General features: G+C 32.1%; 1 long non-coding RNA gene across 1 annotated transcript in view; it reads left to right on the top strand.

The window, feature by feature from the left end:
- The window catches only part of LOC129216069 (uncharacterized), a 233,233-nt gene that overhangs the window by 103,629 nt on the left and 103,254 nt on the right, over window positions 1–26,350 (top strand). The window contains exon 2 of the long non-coding RNA XR_008580167.1: window positions 26,190–26,279. This is a non-coding gene — a long non-coding RNA (uncharacterized LOC129216069). The remainder of the gene's footprint in view (window positions 1–26,189; window positions 26,280–26,350) is intronic.

Below are 26,350 nucleotides of genomic sequence, written 5' to 3'. Positions count from 1 at the left end.
TACATTGATTTTAACAGATTTTTTTAATGCGTGCATACATTAACTAAGAATACATTTTTGAGGAATTAAGAAATCATCAAACAATAGGAATGTATTGTATAATTAGAAAACAAGATATGAAATGTTTTAAATAAATGGACATTTTTAAATTTTTAACTTTCTACGTGTTTTTTCCAGAATAAAAATATGTATTGTGCTTAGTTGAGGTTCCTAAACTGTTGTTTAGGGTAAAAAGTGTATTAAATGCAAATGTTCAAAACATTGTTCCTTATTGATTCCTTTTCTGAAGGAAATTGTGTTTATCTTAACTGAAAGGAAATTCAATATTCAAAGTAGCGTGATAGGTACGTGATATTTTCTTAATTTGCAATATATTCAGCTAAAAAAAAAAGAAATTCAAGCTCAGTGTCGTGGTAAAAACCCACACACAGAAAGCATCCCCAATAACTTTTACTATTCTCTAAGTAACAATGTTTTGTTTTTAATGAATATGTATCACGCTTAATATACAGTTCTTAAAAATAGTTATGTTCTGCGCAAAGATTGATTTAAATAAATGAAAGGATGCTTTGAAGTGGTATAACTAAAAGGTTACGAAGCTAAAAAAATTAAAAAAAAAACAGCGAAAGAAATATTTACTCCTCGAGTTACTATGACACTAACAATTATTAAAACACTAAAATATTTCAAAAATAAAACTCTTCTTAAGATTTGTAGGAACCAGTAGTGGTGAATTTACCATTTGGTTAATTTAGAAATTGTAAGGGGTACCCATGACCATAAGGGCTTCGAATGGAATTCCAAAACGCGCATGGTAAATGTGGCAGTGCGAATCAAATGGTTGCAATTGGACTTAAAAAAAGAAAAAACCGCATTTAAAGTTGAATTCTTTTGTAGGCTTTCATTGATTTTTTTTTCTCTAAATCATACACGGGAGAACCTACCAGGGCTGCAAGTACTATAATTTGTATTAATGCAGATAAGTTGTTTTCCTGCCATCTGTACAGGTAATCACGATGTTTTTCATTTTGGCACTTACGTCCCTTTGCATTTACCGCTGCAATTTTTTTATATATTTATGTAGTGGATAAAAGGGTCCTCTAACTTGTAAATTCGCCATTTGGAACTTGTGGTTTTACGCACGTGTTTCAATTGTGGGCATTTATGATCCAGAAATAAAGAAATAAAATAATCTATGACACTCTTTGTAAAAAACGTTTTGTCTACACTTTCTTTCATAATGAACAGAAATAGTATATGCCATATTTTTAGTTCTTCAACTAATGACCACTAGTGTTTACACACACACAAAAAAAATATTTTATTAGTTATTAGAAATTTAAGTTTGTAAAGAACAAATTAGAAATTAGAGAAAAAAAATAAATATTCAGTAAGATTATCAATACTACACCAGAGAAAAACGTGTTGGTAAAATATCATCTATACTTATTTTAATCATTTAGGCTTAAAAACATTTATTCTTCAACTATTTAAAACAAAAAATGGTAATTTCCAGAAAAATATATACAAAACTCTTCTTCAAAAGTCATCTTTAGTTCTATGCCATGCAAAACTATGTTTCCTTCCGAAACTATGACAAAGTATTCAAAAATAAGCTACACAACTTTGCCGTGCTCGATGGCAAGGTAATCAAACTACTTCATATTTTATGCAAATACACTGCTAGCTTAATTACCGAAGACGATTACTTGGCTATTCCAGGACCATCAGGTTCGCAGTCTTATGATTAGACGCATGTCCTGCGGAGGCTGCAGGAAATTCGTGGAGCCAACTATTTCTGGCTCAAGCGGTGAAATTTCCTGCAGCTACTGGATTAATGATGTTCTGGTTTGATCTATATATTACGTGAGATAATGCATATACTTGGCTTGTATTCGGAAATCAGTCTTCGTGCAAGACCATTAATAAGATTACTAGAAATGGCTATTTATAAAGTTTATGAACCCTTGTTGTGAAGTAGGTGTTGCATCCCACACAGTTTTTTTCAATATTTTTTATGTTTTAAATAGGTGAGTGTTTTGTTAATTTTGAATTCGATACTAATGCAGAGTAATTTAAAATATTTCATTTTACTGTACACCTTTTTCTATTACGTCTATTATTTTTTAAGCAACAATACACTGTAAAGAAATTCCGAAATGTTACTGAGTATTTTCGTGTGATGACTTCAGATTTTCATGGTTTTATACACTTCCTGGAAAAATCAAGTATCACTGTCAAAAAGTTTTCTGAATTACTACAAGTCGCACAAATGCAGACTTCTCACTGTTGGGAAAAATATTTTTAGCTCTCAGTTTAAAGATTGACTGAGCGTATTCATAAAGTGTATTGACTTCAGTTCGATTACGGGCCGTAAATATTGTTTCAGCCCCCAAAGGGAGCGCAATAAGTCCATGGACTACGTAGCTTTGAAAGAATTGCAGGAAAGCAAAATTCTTCATAAGTATTTGTAATTCTGTGTTAGCTTTGGCAATGCTTGCAGTACTGCTTGTAAATCTTCCTTGATAAATCAGGAAGGTGTCTAGCCGTTATATTAAACCTACATAAGTTTTCTCTTAAAATCCAGAGACACGTCTTGCTTTAAATGGGAAGATTTCTGAATTTTTCAGGAGATTTCCAGGATAATTTCAGGAAGGTTACTGAATTTTTGCGGAAAACGTTCCAGGTTTTTGCGAGATATGTTACTGGCAGAAATTGGGCACACAGCTGCCCATTATTTTTCACGAACATTTCTGAATCGTTTTTACAGTGTAGTATAAAAAAGAAGAAGGGGAGGGGAAGGAAAAGTACAAGAAGACAAAAATGAAGCACTAAACACAATGATGTAATAAAAAAAAAAAAAAAAAAAAAAAAAAAAAAAAACAAGAATAAAAGAGTGAAGTAAAAAAGTATCCCTTTAAAATCAAATTAAGAGTAAAATGAAACTAGAAATGGTTAAAATTCATGTTTTTCATCAGAGAAAAATGTAATTGTTTTAAATTAGATGGTTTCATATTATTAGGAATGTGATGGATTGAGAACATAGATTTACAAAAAGCAAATGCGTATAGCATTTTGAATTATCATCTTGAATTGTATTTTAAAATGCGTAATACTCTGTTACTTTCCATTTTCAAATTTTAACTTAACTTTAGCAGTTTCTTGAGTCCTTTCATTATGAAATATTAGGTAACTAATTATTGTGACTTTAAAAAATGCTGAAATGCTGTTGGTAACACTTTATTTGGTGATATGGAAAAACTCACTAACTATCATGACTAAAGTTAAACCCAAACGGCATTTACACCCCTCAAAGAGTTCATTTTTATTGGAAAAGCACTGACAGGCGTTTTTCAAAATCAAACGAAGAAAAGCAAAGAGTAATAACAAAATTCAGTTTCTAGTACCCCCGCTACAATAATCAAAATATATTTCTTAAAATAACTATTCTATATAGGTACACGCCCTATTAATAAGCTACGGAATACAAAAAAACTCGTTACACAAATCTTATTTACATAAAATTTAACACATTTCCTTTAAGCATAGTTTCTTCCTATGTGTGCGTTGTTTATACGACTAACCAGTTTAAATCTGTTTAAAATAAAGTTTTGATGTATTTTTACATAAAATCATGCGGCAATATTAAATGGTGAATAGTCTAAAATAAAGGTACTTTCTTGCTAATTGGTGATTCATTAGATGATGCATATGTTTAGTATCTACTTTTAAAATCTCTTAAATTATAAGAACATTTATTGTATCATTACGATTGTATAACTATAGGGGTAATAAAGTACAAAACCATACAACCATTTTCTTACGATAGTTACTTACACTATAACCGTGATACTATAAAACCCATTAACAACTAGTAAATGATTAAATTTTTAAAAAAGGTTAAAAATAAAATTACTTACGCAATAACCGAACATAAAGATAGATTATTATTTCTTAGAAAATATTGAATAAGTTTTCACAACATGCACAACTTCTTTAAAAAGTATTTTTTATATATTCATAAAGAACTTACGTTTTTATGGAAAACAAAACCGCAATTTTGTATACATAAAGTTTTTTTTTTTCAAAGTTTAAATTCAGCTTTATTTATGAACTGAAATTTTACATTTTTTAACAACAACTATCTCTGCCTGGTCTTAAAGTTCTGCAAGCTGTGCAGTGGATACTGCAATAGAGTGAGAATTTATTCAAATATGAAATACTTTGCATAAAAATATGAAAGCTGTTTTAAATTGCAGATTATCGTAGAGCATTTGAAAGAAATAAACACAAGAAAGAATAAAAAACAGCGAGGAATCTGGAGGGGGGCATGATCATTTTTATGATGATGGTGATGATGGGCACTGATGACTCCAAATGGCCAAAGTCCTCTCACCAATTGCTATCCCATGGCAATCAAGCTCCACTAGATATCTATAAAATGCAAGAAAGAAAAAGAACGATTTTTAAGAGATATTTCTGCGTAGGCCATCTTCTTGGCGTCACAGCGCCATTTCTGTGAATAATCAACATTTTGGGAGTGAGATATGATACCGTATCTATAGTGCCGGAATTTCAGCCGAAGGGTGTGGGTATAAAGAGTTCTTTTAGCATTAGAGATTGAAAATGTTTTGCAAGTCAGTACGTTATCTTTGCGCTTAGTTGAAATTGTTATAACTGAACAATCCTTAAAGGTATGGGTTTTGTTATTACGGTAAGTCGTTAGTTTTGCCATATTTCATATATGTACATTTTTGCAACACATTGTTAACGTGCATGCAGAAACATTAACTGCGAAAGATAACCAATAACAACAAGCAGTCAAACCGACTTAATTGGAGAACATTTGCTGCATGAGATTTAATTCCTAAGCCCTGAATCGAAAAATAAGGAGCGAAGCGTCCGCCATCTTGTGGTTAAATACCGCTTTCTTCCTATGTCTGCTATTATGAAACTTATTGATTGTGCCTTCTTATTAACTCCGTGTTAATCCACAATCAAGAAACATCACAATTGAGATGCAAAATATGTAACTTCATTATAGCAGACATAGGAAGAAAGCGATATTTAGCCCCAAGATGGTGCACGTAGTGTTACTTACTTTGCAATATAAAGCTATAACTGCACTACGTCATAACGCAGCTAAGGCAATGCAAACGATTTATTGTGACAAAGGTGAAAATTTGGGTGACTACACCACTGCAAGAAGATGGTTATTATAAAAATCATAATTCTTACTATGATAGCTATGATTTATGATCACAATAAAATGCTATTTTTATCACCGTGGTGTAGAAAAACGGTCTAAAATATGACTGAAGATCCAAAGGCCTGTATCGCTAATGTTATGCTACTAATCTTCCTTATCCATTGCTAATGAAATAAAGCAGGTAATTTATTGCAAAACTTATGACTCACCCTAGTAAAAATTGTATGTTTTACGGTCAAAGTATTACATAAAGTTTACTGTAAGAGTTTATCCTTCACGTGCTCTCTTATCATTATAAAAACCTATTTACGTTTTCAACATACAATTAACGTAAATAACATATTTATTTATTTATTTCATTTAATTTTTGAGACTAATAAAATGTATTTAATACTAACAGAGTGTGAAATCCTCTATTTACAATGCTTTTGCATTTCATAGAATTCCAACTTCTGCTTTGAGTTGAAGTGCAATGCTGTAATGACAGAAGGGGATATGAAATTAAAGGCACAGCAAGGGGAATGAACTTTTTGTATTCATATGCCGAAATAAAAACGGGTGAAAAGTGCTTTATAGACAGGGGAGAAGATAAAGCAGATTATAATCAAATATGTGTTTTTCAACAAGGGATCCTGGAATATATTTTTTTTACATTTAATTACGATATTGAAAATCAGCGGTCCCATTTCTCCTGCTACCATATACTTTCTGACTCTTAGTGAAATAAACGCGTTATGTGTATGCATGTATTGATTTTTTAAGCACTTTCTTTCCTTTTATCTTTCTGAAACAGTACTGAAACAGCATAAAAACAAAAGAGTTGCCGTTCTTTCATGCAGTTACTTAGAAACACAAAATTGGATCCCAGTGATTCGAATGCTTCTTATAGAAGCATTTGATAATGCATCTTATAGTTTCTTATAGAAAGATTTTGTATTAAGCAGCAGGGTTTCATGTAATGCTGGTAACAATGTACGCATTGCAAACTGGACAACTTGGACATCTAAAAATACATCTTTATATAATCTATCTAAGAAATGTTTATATAAAATGTCTGCAGTGTAAATTTATTAGGATTGTTTTTTGAATTAAAAAATACAAAAAAAAAACTGTTTTGTTTTTTTCTTTTTTTGCTTTGCGAATTCTGAAACAGAAAAGTCTTGAAAATGTTTTTTTTTTTCCAGATTCTGATAAAGTTAAAATGGCATACCAGTTTTTATTACTTTTCAAAAAATTTTACATATCAAAGTGTGAATCAAACCAAAACTTAACTAATTTTGAGTGCGTTCTTGCGTTGCATTAACCTTTTACTTTCCTATTTAGAAATATTGTCTCAAAACGCTAAAAGCCTATGGATACCCGAAACTGAAGTCAAATGGAAAATCTATGTCTTAACGACAAAATCCAAAATCATAGTTGGATCAATTCAATCCTGATAACTAGATTTCTTACTCTTCTTACAGTCTTAATCACCTACTTCATCAGGACACCAAGAAGATGATGAAAGAAAATGAGAAACTGGAAGACATTTTAAAAGAAAGAATTAAAACAGAAGTGCTTTTCTCCGAAAGAAAGAAACCACTTGAAGTGGGAGAGGATTTTAGCACACTAAATTAAGACCCTTGGGGCTTTGTCAGCTCAGCGGAATACCTTCGACATATTTCTTCATTGAATTAGCAGAAGACTTTTTTTTTTTTAATTTACTTTTCAAAGCAGAACTTTTTTTTTATCTACTTTATTATTAAGTTTTTATAGTTAGGTTTGGAATAGCTTTATTTTCTTCAGTAATAGGTTGCTAGGACATTTCTTTTAGCTAAAAGATAAGAATTTCATACCTTTATATTGAACATGGGTGTCAAAGAAAACTTTGTCAATTTAAATGTGTTTTGAAAGCGCTCTCAGCAGGTTTTTCGAAATTAAAAAATCTTAAGTTATCTAAATAAATTAGTTTCAAAAATTGGTTTGAAATAAGATTTCTGTCACTCTTTGTCATAATGTGTCATAAATGTACGTATGTTAAATGCTCATGTTTGTGTTAAAGTCACCTAATTATATTTTATTTTCGTAACTTTTGCTAACGTGCGCTTATTTGCGTAACTTTTCCTACTTTCTCTAAAATAAATAACAACACTTTAAAGGTTTAACATAGTACAACTAGTAAAAGAAGATCAAAAATGTATGTGAAAAGACAAGGCAAATAGCGTACTGCTTATTAATACACACACACACACACACACACACATATATATATATCTATATATATATATATATATATAAGCATTAAGTATAAAGTCAGTTTACGCGGCAGTAGTGAAAATTTGATTATCACTTCTAGAGCACAGTCAAACGTGCGTGTAACCTTACACCGTAAATACGATCTTAGCATTCTGCATTTTGTGTAGCCTTATTCCGGCAGCTAGCGTCATCGATAGCAACTTAATTGATAAAATTGGTGAAACGATATAAGCGATGCTTAATGTTACACCAGTTTTATGTGTTAAGTTACTCCAATGCTAGGGATGCAGCAAAATGCCACCGCTTTTACACAAAAGTAACACATTTTTTTTTTACATTGTGTTGCTGCTAATCCAAATAAACGGTACATGCTGTTTTAACTTCTTTTGGCAATTAACTACTTTAAAGTTGTATATTTTTAAACGTAAATTAAATATTAATACTTTGCAACGGGCATTTTTTTTTTTTTTACATTTGTATATTTGTTTTAAAGTATTTCAGAAAACTGTAAAATATAAAAACAAAATGAAAACTTAATGAAAATGAAACATTTCATTAAGTTTTAGTAGCAGAGTAGTGTAATTTCATTTTTTGAAAAAAAAAATGTTACATGCTGATTGTTTGACGAAATATTTCATGTCAAGACAGTTCATTAGCATGTATCATTAAAAGGCGGATTGATTATTTATTCATTTGTTTCTTTAAATTGTCTTAGAAAAAAACATGCCTACGCATAATAACCAAAATACTACTATTGAATTAATCACATTGTACACATAGTATATTCTATAACAATGTTTTTTTGTATACTCTCACCACCGTTGCAGATACAGTTAAAGAAACCTCTGGCCCAAACTTCGCTCATAAATAAAAGTTTAAGTAACCTGAACAGGCATTTGAAACTGGCTCTGAAAATATAGCAGTATACGTCATAAATCAGTGACTTAAACGAAAAAAGTCACATAATAGAACTAAAATGTGCACATCTTTGCAACAATTCATTACTACAAAGATAAAATATTACTACTGCAAAACCAAAAACATATCATGCAAAAACAATGACCTCAAGATGTTGCATAGCAACCTAAATGTTCCTTTGCACGCATACGGAATGTTTTTATTTACTTCTGCTTGGAAAATACTCAAAACATTACGTTATTTAAAACAGTAGAAACAAATACAAACACTGAAGTTTGTTTCTAAGATTTCTATGCATGTCTTAACTTCTTTTTGTTTTTAACAATGGCCAAGTCTTAGCAATGTTTCTGGCATAACTCAATTCGCTACGAAATGACATTTTCCTTGTTTGTTTACAAGGCTTTGAGGAATGGCGTGCTAACACGCAGGACACCGAACATAGATTTCCGTTTGAGTCACATGCAATTTCTAAATGACGAAACCGTTTATTAAGAACGAATTCTTTCAATAAATTGCACACATATTCTTCCGTTTAGGATGGCAGTTAGATAGCGTGAAATCATAAACAACGTCATGCGCTGCCTAAGAAAGATTTAAGTCTGTTGATGGAATATGAGATGTTTATTTATTTTTTTAGCCTTTTGTTTTTTACTAATTCGTGTCACAAATGATGCAAAAACTCTGTGTTTCAAAAATAGATTTAACAGTTATGAGCTAAAACTTTCTGCATTTTCATGTTTTGCTCATATCATCTTTACATAGTATAAAATGAAGTCTCTAAAAAGCGTCTGTGTGTTTAAACTCGCAAAACTCGAGAACTACCCGGCCGATTTCGCTGAAATTTTCAGTTTGTTATTTTAAGTCCTGAAGGGGTTTGCAGACCAGCTCGAAAAAAAAAATTCGATGAATAGTTCTTTTTTTATGAGGAGATAACATTTCCGGGCTTATTGGCCGTGATCTAATTGGAGTAGAAATTCCAGACGTTTCGGCTTGCTTTGCTGCAGTCATCATCAGTGGTTTGAGTTTGGTGAGACTGATTCGAGGCTTCGGTGGTTCCGGTATTTAAGCAAACTGCTGCTGCGCTGCTGGTCCTGATTGGGAGGCGTTCTCAAGCCGCTGGTGGAATAAGGTTCCTCATTGGATGAGATTCAAGCCGCTGGGTGATCCTGGTACCTGATTGGATGGGATTCACAAGCCGTGGTGGCTACCAGTTTCTCATTGGATGGGACCACAGTTTCGATTTCCATTCGTTTTTTGGCGAGCGGATCTAAGGGCAGGGTGCCATGTTTTTGGTAAATTGAAATTCTCCTCTTTTCTGTTGAAATTAAAGGGGTGTTTGAAAATTTCTATAGCTTCGCGAATGAAGACGGGCAAAGTAATAAGATGTTGTAGCCAAGATTTCTGTGTCTTTAAATTTGATGTTGTGGACTCCTTCTTGTTGACTGTGTTCGGCTATGGCAACACCCCTTTCAAACGCCCCTTTAATTTCAACAGAAAAGAGGAGAATTTCAATTTACCAAAAAACATGGCACCCTTTCCTTGGATCTGTTCGCCACAGCAGTCTAAAACATACTGTGGTCCCATCCAATCAGAAACCAGTAGCCACCACGGCTTGTGAATCCCATCCAATCAGGAGGTACCAGGATCACCCAGCGGCTTGAATCTCATCCAATGAGGAACCTTATTCCACCAGCGGCTTGGGAACGCCTCCCAATCAGGACCAGCAGCGCAGCAGCAGTTTGCTTAAATACCGGAGCCACGGAAGCCAGGAATCAGTCTCACCAAACTCAAACCACTGATGATGGCTGCAGCAAAGCAAGTTGAAACGTCTGGAATTTCTACTCCAATTAGACTACGGCCAATAAGAACGAGAATGTTATCTTCTCATATTGACGTCGGCCGTGAAAGCTTTAAACAGTATTTAGTTATTTTTTTATTCTAATTTAGGCCCAATTTTCCCATAAATTCCTGAATATGGGGGCGAAAAATTACTTGCACATATTAATATTATATATCATTGGTAAGAATAGAATTTCCCGCGTTCTACGCAGTTTGTTTCAATGCTCTAACCTACTTACGGCGGGAGTTATTTGCGTTTTTAGCTCGAATTTGTTTAGGTTTAGCTGAACTTTATGCACTACTTTCTTCATTAAATCTATCAATAAAAAGTGATTGTCCCACAGTTTTCTTTTTGACACCATTGGAAAAAGTGACATTTTTTACTCCAAATCTATCTCGACCTATGGTCAAAAAACTGAGCTTCTATCTCCAAAAGAAAAAAAAGTTACAAGTCTTTTTAAATCACGATTAAAAAATTCGCATTTCCGTTCAAATTGTTAATCATTTTCTTTCTTATTTTCATTTTTTAAATTTATTTTATTTTGTGTTTCCATAATTACGCTTTTTAAATTCATCTTTCTAGATTTAATTTCTTAAATGTATTTTAATATCTGTAATATCTGTTGTCATTTTTTGGAAGGGAAATTTTGCATGATGGTTTTTTTTATTTATTAAGGCCTGATTGTTGAATATACGTCACTTGACACAATTTGTATTTTCAAGGTGGATGGGGCAAAGTCGGGTAACGCAGTTATGTTATTACGAAACTTATGTGTGAGTTAATATAACCTCTCTGTTATGCACGAAACAAATTTCTTTTTATGCATGTCAGTTATCATTCATGCAGTAAATAAAAGTCTGAGTAAAGGAGAAACCTTATCAGATAGAATGAACAATAGTAATATGTAAGAAAACCTTGCGCATTGATTAAGCACATTTTGTAACTGAATGAAACGTTAAGTAAATGAAAAGAAATCTTCTTTTCTGAAAATGAAAAATGTGTCCACATATGTTCAACATCAGTTTGCAGTGACCTGAAAAACATGTTAAGAAAAGTGACATTCATAAGTTATTTAATCATGCATAAACAAATGCATGAAGTAAATTTATATATATAAACAAATCATTTCTGGCATATCCTTTCATTGTGACGGGTTTAGTAAATGTAATTAAGCAGAAAAACATCTTTTATGTACGAAATGGAAAAGATTAACCGTGCATGTTCACTGTCATGTCTACACGGCCTAGAAGAGCATGTTAAGGGGAAAACATTGAATGTTAATTCAAAACATTCACACATAAAAAGAAATATAAATAAAAATTAAAAAAAAAAACTGGCTCAGTCTCGTTGTTAAGGGTTAAACATGAATAAATATATTTAAATATAAAAATGTTTTTTTTTCCTAACATGGGGTGGAAACTTTTATCATGTTCTTTAACACATTCATTTTGTGTCACAAACCTAAATCTATAATTTAACAGATACTTACATGCAATAAAAAAGAAATCTTAATGAAATCAAAACTTTTTTACGGCCTTCAATGCATTAAGTACGTCGGCTATCAGTTAACGATCGATACATAAAAAGTGATCATTAAATTCTGCCAGCGATTTTGCTCTTTGCAAGTCATATCGAACCATTCCCTTGCATGGAAAATTTCGAGCTATTTAGCAGTCATAAAGTTTTAACACCCGTAAAATTTTTATCAGTTCTTCGAACTAAATATTAGCATATTTTTGGGCACTTCCTACACCAACATCCTATCAAGTAGCACTATTTTTACGATCTGGAAGCGCCTTATCGAACTCTAGAAAGTCATAAAAATTTATGCCGTGTTGGTACAGTCTTTTTATTTATCTCAAAATATTGTTATTAAGAGCAATTTTGTTTCAAATATGGAAGCAAATGGATAGAAATGTACTAACTTTTTAAATGTGAAGTGCAAAAAATCAATATTACTGTTTTTTTTTCCTTTGCACGATTTTCCCGTACAAAATGTGATTTCATCAAATGATTTATTTATTTAATTTTGATTGAAAATTTGGAATGTAGAGAGAAATCTGCGCACGAATTTACAAACCTTCCTTCATTAAATTCCTGAACAAGGTGATATTTTTTCCCATCTCTACTTTTTTTGATGAGTTTTTAAAATTAAAATAACTATTTGAAAAAAAGGCTTTTATAACTCAGTATTACTGTTGTTATTTATGTTAGAATGTATCTGCAAGTAAATAGATCAAAGGGGGACATGCAAACAACATGTGTGGAAGTTTTTCTCCATGTAACAAGAATACTGAATCCTCATTCAAAAAAATACTTATATATATTTTTTTTATTTGCATGAAACATTGAATAATTTGTCTTCTGCCTTTCATCACCTACAACAACACACGAAATATCTTTCAAACAGTACCACACCTTTCTCAGCGCTATCAGAGTCTTATTTTGGACAGTTCTGCCGTAGGCATTAAAAAGGCAGCAACTGCAAATTTACCATTTTTAATTTTTTTACGTTTTTTATTACCCTTTGTACGTTAGCTTTACTCTACAAGCTTGCTCATTTGGTTTCCGCTGATAAAAAAAAGCACGGAGAAAAATAATATTTAAAACAATTCCCTATTGTTGGTATTAAACCAAAACGCGTTGACAGATAAATTTATCAAGATGCGAAATTTCTAAAATATCAGTTCAGCAAAAGTAAGTGATATTCAGTCAGTCACTATTTCACTAAGTACTATTTCAAATTTAAAGTTCACTTGAGGCAGAGAGAAGCAAAGGGATGCAAGTGGATTTTTTTTTTCTCATTTGGAGTAAAACGGGTGCAAATGTTTAAACCGTAGGTAAACTTCATTAAAAAGTTTTCCTAAGTTATGATGTACAGCAGCACTTACCAAGGTTTCTATTACCAACTCTTGCCAGAAACCAATAATACCATTTGTTTTAGCTACATCTTAATTCTTAATATTCGCACTTGCATCTCTTTTCTTTAAGGTCTTCCATTTCAGAAAATACCGACATTTTATATCAGAATCCGATAGTTTTCTGTTCCCAATTCTCTATTTATCTACGATTTAAGATTAGAGGACAATAATTTTTTTAATCAGTTACAGTTTGAAAGACTTGAAATAAAATTTAGCATTTAGAGTTAGGATTTATTTAACTGCAATACAAAGATAATAAAGTTTTGGGTCGTGTTTTTATTTGAGAGATGGAACTTCATATGAGGTTTTTAGTATCAAATGTGCCTAATCTATGCTTTGAAATCTAGACAGACAAAAACCTTTCACGGTTTGAAGTATTTTTAAATGGAAGCAGATTAGGCTAGTTTTTTGCTTGGTTGAACAAGATGAGTTTCAAATGGCTTTGTAGCATTCCAAGAAGAACTATCAATTGACGAAATAAAATAACATTTGAAAATTCATGCATGCAACTGATTTTGAGATAATGAATTTCAAACTATTGTATCCTTTATTTCAAACAAAATAAGTGAAAATCCATAAATTTCTGCTTCTTCAGAATAACATCAGTAGAAACCCAATCACGACAACAACAGATCTGTATACTTTTATTTACTGTGTATCTTTTGTTTTTATTTTTGATGTTGCAATTACTTCTTCACGCACGCGATTGTACCTTGTAGTAAAGACAACAAATACCAACTACGAACAAGTGATGTCACGCACGGTGAATCATAATCAGAGCTTTTAAAAAATTGGGTTTAATACTAAAAAATAAAATATATTAGCATGGGCATATAAACCTCTTAGGAAATTGAACGAAAAAGAAGCAGAATAGGAAAGTCATTTCATTTTTTAAATTCTTTTTTACAAAGTACATTTTCATCATTAACTGCCAGACTGATTTATCATAAACTTTTAGTTTATTGCATTCGTTTTAATGTGTATTTTTGGATAGTAGTTTGTGTTTTCAATCAAAAGAAAGTGTATCTAAGCCTTTATATTGGAAATATCGGAATTATTTAAATGTTTAAAGTGTTCAAAAATGTCCTAAAAGTGCATGCCTATAATTTTGTAAGGGACTTACGAAAACGTGTTAGTAAATTATTGAAAGTGGTTCTGCTTCTTTATTTAAGAGTTTCTGTTAGTTTCCGTTCTAAAATATACGAGAAAACACCCTCAAATGATGTAATTAAGATACACTCCTGTAATTTTCCATACATGATTTTTGAACTTTTATTATCATGGGGAAAAATATTTTTTAATTTTGAATCGTAATATACCTTTTACGAGGAAATTTTGCTAGAGTCTTAAAATTTTCCGAAAAACTCATATGCTGCAGTAAATAACTAAATACTTGTAAAAAAAAATGAATCTTTTAATTATTAATGATTTCATTTTAATCCTTTAATAAACACATAACGTTTTAGTACCAGAAATTCATTATATCACGTAACGGGAACGTTTTGACTGTCCTTTAAGTATTCGTATTTCGCGTTGCATTTCAAAGAATATTTTAGACTTCATTGTCCATAGAATATCATTGCATCACATTTGTGAACATTTCAAACAACTCTCATTCTTATCTAGAAATTACGACTCTTCCGCATAACGCGGATAAAACAAATAGACCTATGTCCGTGGCTCTAGCGTTTAAGAGCCATGTCTACTACTGCCGAAAATAGTAACACTGAAGGGGAGGTGCAGTCTCACAGACAGCTTCTAAAGAATGCAATAAAATTTAAACCAGATGAATTTGGCTAAAGATACTGATAAGCAAAGGGGGGGGGGTGTTCAAGGTCACAAAACAAAAAGCTATTGGGAAAAACCATTCAATCGGACTGAAAATGAAATAGGGGTGATCGGATAAACTTTTCAGCGGTCTGTGAGACCGAACCTCCCCTGTTAAGGGTTAAAATCATGGTTTTAATTTTAAAAATCCCATTTTACTTTAAATATTCAGTTTCATGTTAAATATCTCACTACGTAGAAAATGCTTAAGCCCCTGTAGAACGGAGAAGTGCAATGTAACAACATAACTATTTTTAAAAGCTCAATAATAATTAAGAATGTGCACTTCTGGCGATAAGCTCGTGGTTTCTCTGTAACTTTGAAAGAGGAAATGATAAGTGTTTTTTAAAAACTAACACATTGTTTTCGAGCGAATAGAAACAACGACTTTAGTTGGCTAAAGAAAAGCAACGACTTATCTATTAGGAAGGTAGTTCATTAAAATAACATACTACACTGAGTGCGTAGTTTTTCTATAGCGAGATTTACATTAATACTATAGGTTTTCATTATTCCATCTTTTCAAAGAGTGAACAAAGGATTTTTCAACTACATCAGAATTGCCCTCTAACGTAACTTTTAAATCCTTTATTAACATTTTCTCAACCAACTGATAACCAATTATGATTATTATTGATCTATTACACTCAAAAATTACGTAATGTTATTTATTTTAAAAAAAGGGGTTTTTTTTCACTAATGATTGTTTTATGCTTTAAGAAGGAGTCTTTATCTGCTACTACGAAGTCAATAGCTATTATAGTACCGTAACGGAAAAAAAAATACGTAGCGTAATCCAAAATTCTGGTTATATTTTTTAAAATTGATTAATGAGGAAAGTTAAAGGAAATAACTCGTATTTGTAGCCCAAAATAACATCCAAAACTCCCTATTTTGCATTGAAAAATGAGTTCATTTAAACCCCGGAGCACGTGTCTTCAGTAATCTGAAATTTTGTGCTACAAAACGTTGGGTATTTCCTTTCACTTCCCTGCACAAATGTAAATATTTATCATGATAAAAGTTTTTTAGTCAAGGTAGTATTTTACTACACATCAATTATACTTTCTACATAATCGCTATTCAAATCTCTTTGGTTCTTTACGGTCCTCCAGCAGTTTATTTAAACATTCTGCATAGAGTTCTGCCACCTGGGCATAAAACAGTTGTTAATGCTAGCTTTGAGTTCATTGTCGTTTTGAAATCATTATCAACCGAACCATGTTTTAAAATGCTAGAAGATAAATAAGTCACTTGGTGCAAGTCAGGAATGTATAGGGAACGATCCCAAAATTTTCTAAGAAAATCATGAACCTTCTCCTTGGTTTTTGGTTGCAGCGTTATGGCCAGCGTTACCGATACAAACATTACACATAACTCACCATAGATTTGAGCAACTAAAAATCATTTTCACAACAAAAACCTTATCTTGCCGCCTATTTCACTTCAAATCCAACATAATCTATGATTCCCTTTTCAAATACGTTATTTTCACCTGCTGAAAACGAGTAATAAATTTAAAAAAAAAAAAAAAACAATTACAGAAGTTTTATAACAGCTGGTAAATAGAACTGCATGCGCAAAATTTCTTCAGGCGTTCCATTACTTAAGTATTGGATCTTGTCTTCATTCTGGGACATCATCGAACCTAACTTTTTGTCTTCTTTCTCGTGTATGATTTTCGTTACATATAATGTATGTAAGTTAAACCTCTTAGTAGGGGAGATAGCGACAGTTTTTAATACATTATTTAAATAAAGCCAGAATTTTTTTAAATCTTAGATTAGTTTACTTAAAAGAAGAAAACGCGAGTCTACCAAAAAGATATCGTTGCAATAATTAATAAAAAATTGTGCAATATGTTGCAAAAACTTGTGAAATTGTCTTATATATGTAAGACTGAAAGTCGGTAATATTATTGGTTACGTATAAACATAACAAAAAATATATGTCTACCGCGTCCGAAGCGTTGCCATGCCGTGTCTACCACCCACGCAAGGTGCGAAAAAATCAGTCAATTTTGACTTAAATATATAAGCCTAAATTTTTTTTAAATGATTGTTTATAATGTATAAAATATAAAAACAAAAGTCTACCAGTTGTGTTATGTTGCAAAGGCATGATAGACGCCACGAAATGTCGACCTCGTACCTCTATGTACCGTTAATCGGGCTGCTAGCACTCGCTCAAAAAAGTTTGCTTATCGTCCCGAAAGTTAAATAAATAAAGCTTATTTATTTTTTAATGAATAGTTTAAATCCTATTTTCACTAAAATTTTTAGTCTACCGTGACTAAGAGGTTGCATAGTCTTTGGTAGACGTTGCTTAAAATATAAGGTAGTTGGAAAAGTATGATTATTTTATCTTTTCATTCTTTATAAATGGAAATTTTTCAATTATTATTATTCTTTTATGATTACAATTTTTTATCATATTAAAATTGATATTCATACTTTTGTTACATTATTCATATATATATATATATATATATATATATATATATATAGATATATATATATATTTAACTTCTTCAAAAATATTTTGAATCATCACCTTTTCAAATACATTTCGTAAATGGGGAAGTAAAGCTGTTTATTCATCTACTGCGAAGAAAGAGAGGGGAAAGGGGAAGGACACGCCTATAATAACCTTGGGTCTGAGGCCTGGGCCTGAGTAAGGCCCCTATAGTGGAGGAGCCGACGCATCCGCCATTTTGGAGCAAAGTTGATCCAGTGCTTCGCGGCGATAGCATTGCTGCTGATGTTTATATTTCTTTAGCATATGTTAAATTGGGTCAACAGATAATAGCCATCTACAGAACTGAAAAATCTGCCTTACTGCATTTACTGAAAAAAAAACAGATTAAAAAAAAAAAAAAGCACTTTTCATAATGCACTCAAAAGGACAAAATAATTTTTCTAGGTCAGAAAGGACAATTTAAGAATTCCTGTAGTTTTCAAAAATTTCCAAGAAAATAACACCACAAACGAAGAAAAAGTGCGGTTCTAGTCATGTAGAGAATGTTTTATCATTATCTAGCTTTCAATCATAAATTTGAGTGTTGAAACACGCATTTTTTTTTTCTTAATGGGAAAGTTTGGTTTAAAATGACTTGAGCGCACTTTTCTTCGTTTGTGAAATCTTTTTCTTCAAAGAATTAAAAACTACAGGAATACTTAAATTGTCCTTTCTGATCCAGAAAAATTATTTTGTCCTTTTGAGTGCATTACGAAAAGTGCTTAGTATTTTTAAAAGAAAATCTCTTATTTGAAAGTTTTTCATTTTCAAACAAAATTTTACTTGAGAATTTGATTTTTTAGCGTTAAGTTGTACCTTAAGGTTAAACAAATCATTTAATGAAATTCTATAAGTGGTCTAGTTGCTGAGTATACGCAAAAAAATTGTTCGCAACATATAAGTAACTTGGGATAAAGATCCTAATACGTCTTTTTACTTAGCCCCGTTATCGATTATTGGCATAGATGCATAGATGAGGATAAAAACCCTAAGAAAGCAACGACTGTGAATAAATTTCACTCTTGCTCCAGAGAGGACTTGATTCAAAATTTTCATTTGGGGCCCCCGCCAAGTCGAGCGCGAAGCAAACACTGCCGTACCATCTTTACTGGAGCCATTTCGCCGCATTTTCGGGCCCCTATTTGAGAACCTTCTGGTGAGACTAGAACGCAGAAATTTTCGTCTTCCAGTAAGCTATAATCACATACTTAAAATCCGAAATTTCAAGTCTGTAGGTCATTTAGTTCCGAAGTTAAGCGAAAGCAAAGTTTCGCATTTATGACACTCACTCACTCATGATCATCAAAATAGAACTAGTACTTTCCATGAACTCAGAGAGGTGAAATTTGGTACAGAGTTAGAATTTGATGGCCACATAAAGGGAAAACTATAAAAACTAGGCTAATTGAAGATCTGGAGTGACCCTGATTAGAAAACACAAGAGCCCAACCAAATTATTCGAGACCGACATAACGCCTTTATAAAAAATATTCAACTTGGCGGGCCGCTTTATTTGATGTCAAAAATCGAAAGCTGAAGTATCTAATGAAGAACCCTCAGGTGTATTAGAGATATGGTAATGCCCCCTTCTACTATTGGTACATAAAAAATCGACTGTCATTGCTAAAGTCCAGCGTAGTTTGACACATCTTCTAATTTAATCTAGCCTAACTTTAGTCTACTCGAACATTACACAAATTAAATGTATCTACAAAAAGAAGTGAAATCCCACCAAAAACATTCTGTAAAAAACTAGCCAAGTCTCGATGGAGCTGCTTGTTTATCTCTAAAAAGTAGTGAAATCTAGACAAAGTCATGACAAGTCTAAGGTTCCTTACTGCGATTTCTTTATTATTATAGTTAATGTTGTGTGACTTGGCCGTTAAAGGGTACACAAGGGTATAAAACCAGGTGCTCCATGACACCATTGCACCAATCTTTCGCCAGAACCGCTACCCATTGAGGATGGAAAATTGCCACTTGGAAAACGTGTAAACAAAATTGACTTGTACCCACTAACGTATAAAGAATGTTTAACGGCCAAGTCACACAACATTAACTATAATAATAAAGAAATCGCAGTAAGGAACCTTAGACTTGTCATGACTTTGTCTAGATTTCACTACTTTTTAGAGATAAACAAGCAGCTCCATCGAGACTTGGCTAGTTTTTTACAGAATGTTTTTGGTGGGATTATGATTACTGTTAACATTACTGTTGCAAGGCAACAAAATTTGTAACAATTGATTTTATACTTAAACATTTAGTGGGGAAATTACATCGAATTTGCTATTTTCCATCCTAACCGAAATGATGATGTTATTTCAGAATTTTACATTTTCAGCCTTAAGTTGCACTTCAAGATTAAGCAAATCATTTAGTAAAATCCAGAAGTCTCTTAGTGATCTAGTTGCTGAAATAAAAGCAAAAGCACGCCTCAGATTACTCCATGACAATCAGCCCAAGTGTAATAAAAGTGCTTAAAAAACATCAATTCTGAATCACCAAAATTTCTCATCTATGATGAATTCTTTTTATTACATCTAATGAAAGAAATTCCAACATCTTATGCTATGATAATGAGAAAATTATTACTTACGTTCAGCAGTATTCGGAGTAATTGTTTCCGACACGTACCCCGTCTCCTTCCATAAAAGACAAGGAACATATCGTCGCCTCAGAGCAACAGTAAGATACCTAATCCCAGAAGTAACACGAAGATTGTTGTTCTGAGGCGACGATATATTAAGCGGAACTCACAGTTGTCAAAAAATTCAGATAGGAGACTCTGCAACACGTCCCTCTGACTTTTTGTATCAATTAAAAAATATTACTTTTAAAGACGATTTGCTAAAATATTTACTAAAAAACTGGGAACGAGATAACAAAGCGATTTATTTTGAAGATAAATTTGTGTATATTAACTACAAACAGTGTTATAGATTTGAAACCATCAACAGAAAAGTTGGAAAAATAATAGATCATATTCAATCGTGCCCCAGACACAAGTGAATCCGACACAAAAATGATTTACCATCTTTGTAAGTTTTGAAGAGCTGCAGCCTCCATATGACGTCCACCTACGATGTTCAGATACTGATGTATTAGTTATAATATTGGCTAACATGAAATTTTTTGAATTCTTAAATAAAAGTCTGGATGGAAGTTGGCGTTAGAAAATCATTAAGATGTATCAATGTCTCTGAACTTTACAAGAATTTAGGAGAAACCGTTTGTTCCGCCTCGGTTGCTTTACACGCAATGACTGGTTGCGATCAAAATCCGGCTTTTTTCCCGAAAAGGGAAAGTCCTCTGCCTTCCCTCTATTTTTAAAATCGGAAGAATACACAGGAGCGTTAACGAATTTGAGTAAGCCATCGCACAATGTAAAATGCATGTCGCAAATTCGAATACAACTCGAAATTTCGGAAGAGTTGTGCGTCGAATGTTCGACAAATTCTTACTTAAAAAATCTGACAAGCTTATCACCTCTTGATTGTGGGTGGAAAATTGAGGACAACTGAAAAGTTTTTAAATGGTTTACTGAAAACAATTACCGCAAGCAATAAAAGATGTTAATTCGAAGCACAGCCTTCTGCCTCAGGTAATCATTTTTTTTTCAACCAGACTTGGCTTTCAATAAAATTCTTTCTTTTTTTAATCAATTATTTTCTATTACAGATATTGATGATTTTACCGAGACAGCTAATAATAGTACCGACATTCACAGTGATGATGATTATTGAACTGACAATGATGCTAAGTTGAGCGTAAGACATTTTAAATATGAATTCAGCAAAGAAAGCGAAAATGAAAATTATTTGGACGAGTCAGACGTGAGCGGCGATGCACCTGATGAATAGTTCGTTTAAATAAAATTATGTTCCTTGTTACAGTTTTATAGGTTACTAGTGGTAACCGCACGACTTTGCTCGTAATAGAAAAATTAAAAGTTCTTTTGGTTCTCCTGTATATTTACAAAGAACGTATGGTGAATTATCTTGCCAATTGGCTTGTACCCATGTTACGGTTCCACGTTATGATAATTTTGTAATTTACTCATCCATCTTATGATAATTTTGTTCTTAAAATTGGAATAAAAAAAGAATCAGATTGAATTTTCGAAAAATCGCTTCGAGGTGCACACCCCGATGCTACAAACTAACTTTGTGCCAAATTTCATGCAAATCGGCCAAACGGTCTAGGCAGTATGCGCGCCACAGAGATCCAGACATCCTACAGACATCCTCCGGACATCCAGACAGAGAGACTTTCAGCTTTATTATTAGTAAAGATTAATTAATATGTAAAGTACTGTTTATTTTATTATTTTTAATTATTTATTGTTATGTAAGATCGATGCAAAAAATTTTATTTCATACGTACTTGACCATGAAAAATAAATAAATAAAAGAGGCATAATTTAAAAGGTCAAGACATTATTAATGAAAAATAAATTTCACTATAATTTTGTACATACTTTTAATTTTAATAAAATATTTTGTTTAAACGTTAAAATTATTTTTTTAATATGTTTGAATCATTCATACTTTTCCAACTACTTTATAATTTAAGCAACGTCTACCAAAGACTAAGCAACCTCTTAGTCACGGTAGACTAAAAATTTTAATAAAAACAGGATTTAAACTATTTATTAAAAAATAAATCAGCTTTATTTATTGAAATTTCGCGACGACAAGCAAACTTTTTTGAGCGAGTGCTAGCGCCCCGATAAACGGTACATAGAAGTATGAGGTCGACATTCCGTGGCGTCTATCATGCCTTTGCAACACAACACAACTGGTAGACATTTGTTTTTATATTTTATACATTATAAACAATTATTTAAAAAAAATTTAGGCTTATATATTTAAGTCAAAATTGACTGATTTTTTCGCACCTAGCGCGGGTGGTAGACACGGCACGGCAACGCTTCGGACGCGGTAGACATATATTTTTCGTTATGTTTATACGTAATCAATAATGTTACCGAGTTTCAGCCTTATATATATAAGACAATTTCACAAGTTTTTGCAACATATTGCAAAATTGTTTATTAATTATTGCAACGATAACTTTTTGGTAGACTCGCGTTTTCTTTTTTAAGTAAACTAATCTAATATTTAAAAAAATTCTGGCCTTATATATATCGTCGTAAAATTTCGGTCGCTATCTCCCCTACTATCTCGGGAAACCGAGCTTTACCAGTTTAAATTGCTGCCTGATTGAGGGATAAAGAGTGTGACTTCCGGTTTGTGGAATGGCAAACAATTCATACAACACACAATGGACAGAATCACCATCGATTCATAGATTTAGTCTTTTCAAGTATCCGAACAATCCCTGGTCCTTACCCACATATTTGGAATGGAATTATTACGTACACTGTAACTATGACAAAAGTATTGTGCTTTTGTTACTGTTAGTGTGTACTGAGGGCCAGAACTAAACATATAATTCTTTGACCACGAACTGTTAACGACTAAATCCTCAATAATTGTTACGCAAGCTTTAGAGGATTGAAATAATCCTAAAAGTTGTGCGGCGTATTTTTAGAAAGCTAATTAGTTTCGGATTTGTTTACGTTTTGCAATCCATCACATTTTTCTACAATCAAAAAAAAAAAAAAAAAAGAAAGAAAGAAAATAATTTAAAAAAAAATAATAATTTATATGCATATAACCAAGTACTACCCGTATTACACATAATTTACTTTTTATTAAAAAAAATCTAACGTTTTAAAAAAACTGTATAACTGTTTTCTAAAGAAAAAAAAAGTATCACAATCTACCTCAAAGTTAAAAAAAAGAAAGAAAAAGAAACAAAGCGTTTTTTTTTTTTTTTTGGAATATATTTCTTTTGATGCATTTAAAACAATAATCGAATTTGTATGCATATAAAAATCTCAACTTTTCTTTACCCAAGAAATTTGATATACAAATCTTAGAAATTCTATTTTTCTCCACGAGTTTTCTTTTTGTTATTAACCATTTTCATATCTCCTCTCAAAGTCGCCATTTTTCATACGTCCTCTTTTGTTACACTTTCTTTTGCTAAACGTAAATACTGGGAGCGCTCCGTGAATAAACACGATTATATTATGCTGATGTGGTCTGCGTATTTATAATAAACAAATGCAAATTATACTCCATGGAAATTTAAATTTTTTTTTTCAGAATATGTACTTATATTTTTTCTTCGTTTGTCTCCGATAAAGCATCAAGAAAGGAAAATACGAAGAAATACGCGATATAACGTGATAGGACCTGAAACTGTAATACACAATTTCCATACTAAAGCTGTTGAAAAGACCCCGCCACGTGAATTCCCCATTTAAATGCTTTGAAAGTAATGTGTCGCGGATTCTGTTGTTGGCTATTTTGGCCGTGTATGTTTCCATTTGGTGGAAATTTGTTTGGGTTTAGCATCAACTATAAACTTGAGATGAATAAATGCATTTTTATCAGTGGGAGTATGTAATAAACAGAAAATTATGTCGTCTTTATACATATTTCGTCATAAAATAAGATGGGGCATTTTAAGGCATACTTGTTATGACTAAGATAAATATACATATGTAACATACTGAACAAGTAACAGGCCTTCCGTGCATGTTTTGTGTTTTGTAACTTTCATGTTTTATCATGAAAGTTACAATTTTAAATTATTGAATTTTCAGATGTTACATAATGCTTTTTTCCCAATGCATTATACGACCGTATGATCTTTTTTCCTTCAAAACAACTAATTTCTCTTCATCCATGCTGCTCTCGTTGCCATAATTACATTTTTGTTGTTTATTGGATTGCTGTTTCTATGTTTTATCATCAAGGTTAAGTCTCTTACTTCTGTGAGATACCGGTCTTGTTTGAAGGGTAGAGTTTCTGAATTTGAAATTCCGAGACTATCCAGACCTCACATGAAAGAGAACACGATTGTTTAACTCTTGTTACCGTTAAAAAAGTAAAGCAGGAGTCTAACCAATTCGATGAAGTGCCAAGATGCAATATTTTTCTATTACATCACTACTTTTTTAAATAAATATTTTATGTAACATTTGCATAATGCAAAATCGATAAGATGTTGAAGTTCGTATAATGCAACGACTATTCCTTATCACTAATGAAACAAGACTACACGTTACTAATATTTGACCGAAATATAATAGAAGAACGCAAGAGTGGATACATATGAATTCCATATGAAAAAAGTCTTGAGTATAAATCGGAAATTGGAAGGCAATTGTATTTGCCGATATGAGGTTTTGAGATAGTTGAAGAAAGGCATTATGAATTCCATGGTAAGAACAGGGTATGATGGAATTTGACATTTTACCGTAGGTTTTTTTTCTCCAGCAGAAACCATATAAACAAACTTGCATAGTGAAAACGTAAATAAAAAGAAAAAAAAATGTTCCATGGTAAGAACAGGGTATGATGGAATTTGACATTTTACCGTAGGTTTTTTTTCTCCAGCAGAAACCATATAAACAAACTTGCATAGTGAAAACGTAAATAAAAAGAAAAAAAAAAAAAAACGATGATCTTCAAACGGCAGAAATGTAACAGAGCGAGAGGGGGAGGCGTTAGTAATCGCTCATTCAGCTTCCCTGACTATGAACTACATTCGAAAAAAGTAACATTATCCCTCCCCCCACCAAGCAGAACTTTCTTAAAAAGAGTTGAATGCTAAAATGTTTCTTAAAATATATCTTTTTTCTTTTCTTTGTTATTATTATTATTTATTTATTTATTTTTTAATATTAACTTCCTGCAACTATAAAGTAGTATTTTGTTAATCTAAAACATGCAAGAACATTGCATTTGAAATTTGCGCTAAACAGCAATGGGCGTTGTTTCGTCTAAAGTTTGATCTAACGGCAATTGTTTAGCACTACTTGTTTAACTTTTTTGCTCCATTTTTGCGATTCCATCAAGTGTTAACTTCTTGCGTTGATGTGTGGGAATTTTTCCCTAGGATGTATTGATGGTTTTAAAACTAATTTACGTGACACAAAAAAGTATGCTTAGTAAAAGTAATTAAAGGAAATTCATTTTCTCAGAGTTTCTAGAACATTGATAGAAAATAAAAATACAAAATAATAATGATAATAATTTGTGTGTATGTAGGCGTGTGTGTTTGTTTATGAGTGTGTAGGTGTGTGTGTGTGTGTGTAGGTAGGTGTATGTTTGCATGCGTGTGTGGGTGGGACATGGACGCAACCTGGAGACGGTTTTCGCTAAAGGAGCAGTATCGAGAGGGGACGGTCGACGGTGGTGCTGCAGAGGGAGGCGACGGGAAAATGGAAAAATAAAATCATAGGACATCAAAACAGTAACAATAAGCAATGTGATTGCTCAAAAACCAAGAGAGATTTAGTAGTATGTTGTTAGTTGTGCTCTGAACCCCGATAAATCGGCAATTATTTAGAATCTTGGTCGATATAACGGCAATATTTTTAGACTCAGATGCCCTAAAAATTTTGTGAACTATTTTTTTCTGTATATAAAATGCGTAGTTTGTAAAAAAGTCTTTAATATTGTAGTATTGATTGAATAATTTAGGAACATCACATTGTTAGAAGTAACTAACAGCATGATAACTCAATTATTTTTTTAAAATAAAAATACGTTACTACATTTAAGAAAATATTGTATACTAGCAAAAAATTAGCAACGAAGTTTATGAATTAATTAACTCTTATGATTATTTTCTTTTTCAGGGGCAGATGTTACATCATGATGACTGTGCGAAATGCATGGTGAATATGCAATACTATGGATAACAGCTGAATGTCTACCTGAAAATACAGGTAACTTTCCGTGTTTCTTGTATGTTGAAAACGTATTCGTTCCTATCATTTTTTTTGCGGTGTTATGATAG

The sequence above is a fragment of the Uloborus diversus genome, chromosome 2 (assembly GCF_026930045.1).
Source record: "Uloborus diversus isolate 005 chromosome 2, Udiv.v.3.1, whole genome shotgun sequence".
Taxonomy (NCBI): domain Eukaryota; kingdom Metazoa; phylum Arthropoda; class Arachnida; order Araneae; family Uloboridae; genus Uloborus; species Uloborus diversus.
The sequence above is the reverse complement of the archived record's forward strand: the minus strand, read 5'-3'. Positions and strand labels throughout refer to the sequence as shown.